Genomic DNA, 1766 nt, shown 5'->3' with positions numbered 1-1766 from the left:
CTCGTGAGCACTGGGCCTTCCACATTACCTTGGGATCCTGGCAAAACTCAGTTCCCTGAGGCCTTGCTGGCTGTCACCTGGGGCTCCGCTCAACCCCTCCCGCACCAGCAATACCTTGACCGGTGGCCCTTATGCCCTCAGTGCTTCATAACTTTCCAGAGAGTTGACTTGTTTAGATTTAACCCAAACGGTTAATCTTCTTCTGGACTAAAGGCAGCAGATGAGTCACTGACCCCAGGACTAATGTGTATGCCCACACAAGGCCAGCCTCGAGGAGAGAAGCGCACCATGCACGCACACTGGGGCACAGTCATCCTGAGGAGCCGCCTTAGAGTCTGCCCGCCATGCTGCCTGTTATGTCGGAGGTCAAAGGAACTATCATGCCAACCAATCGAGGGTGACGCCAGGGAAGGAAAGGTCAAATAACACTTCCCGGCTGAGAGGAACGTTCACGTGGTCACACCATTCAAGCCCTACTCCACGACAGTCCACGATGGCCACTTCTTGATGCACAAGGGTCTTGCTAAGGATCCATGAGATCCTTTCTAATGTTTTATTTTTATCACTTCCTGTTCTATTTTATATTCTTTCTTTAGAAATGTGGTTATGACTTAAAATGCATTTCATGACCTATAATTTGGAAAACAGTCTTAGTGGACAAATTTTGTCTCAATTAGTAATCTGGAACCACTTCACTTATAGGAAGAAATCTAAATGTATTTATTCAAAAATATTGCATCTTAACAAATTAATAAGCTAAATTATAGGTGCAAATTGGTAAACTTTGACGTTTATAGGCTAAGGCAATCTGCAGTACCACTGTAGTCCTCAGGAGGGCAGCACCTGCCTTGGGTATATTTGAGGCTTGCCGTGCTGGGAAGTTTTCTAGTGAGTAGAAATTCCAGGCAGTGTATTTTACAGTGTGCTTGTATACACAGAATAGTTTGTCTCGGCAATTAAGAATAAATCGTCAACACCAAAAGAACTGAGATTTATTTTATGTCTGATTCAAGAGAACTAGTAGAATTTTTCTTCTAACCCAAGTTGCTTCTTGCATCATTCCATCTCTGTCCTCTCTAGCCATCCCTTCCAAGGTCCAGGTGCGTCCCACTACACATGCGTTCTGAAGCCGTGGCAATCACAAACATTTAACACTGCTTCAGCTTCCTCATAAGGTCTCTCAATTCTGCCCTGAACTTGTCTTCTGCCAGGCTTCTTGCCACCTATGCCAACTGGTGGCTGGGACAGCACCTCTCTGTGAGTGGCTGTGACTCTCTCGGCCTGAAGGGAGAAAGTCCCGCCTGGCCTCTGGAGGACTGAGCACGTGTTCTTTTCTTCAGACTCTGAGGTGCTTGGGACAGGCTTCTTCAACCCACAACAACAAAAGAGCTGCTTAATTAAATGTTCGTAGACTGCTGGGGCTCTTCAGACTTAAATCTCATTATGACTGCAGGAAGGAAACATACGGTTCTGGATCGTGCATCTCACTGCTCTTCTGGACCCACTTTCGTCTCACCTTAAAGTCATGCTCTGTGTTGAAATTGCTCTAGTACTTAATAAAAACGAAACAGTCCGCATGTCCCACAAAATCCCACTGGGAATAAATTTCCTGCCCTTTGCTTTACTTGGCTTTCTATTCTCAAGGTTAGAATACTGGACCTAAGCGTGTATTTGCTTCACATTATTTTGTTGCATTCCTTGGATCACATTTCTGCATTTTAAAGGGACATCAGGTATGTTGAGCACAGCCATTTATGTGGTTTTTT

Source organism: Octodon degus, unplaced genomic scaffold, assembly GCF_000260255.1.
Source record: "Octodon degus isolate 3935 unplaced genomic scaffold, OctDeg1.0 scaffold00013, whole genome shotgun sequence".
NCBI classification, from domain to species: Eukaryota; Metazoa; Chordata; class Mammalia; order Rodentia; family Octodontidae; genus Octodon; species Octodon degus.
The sequence above is the reverse complement of the archived record's forward strand: the minus strand, read 5'-3'. Positions refer to the sequence as shown.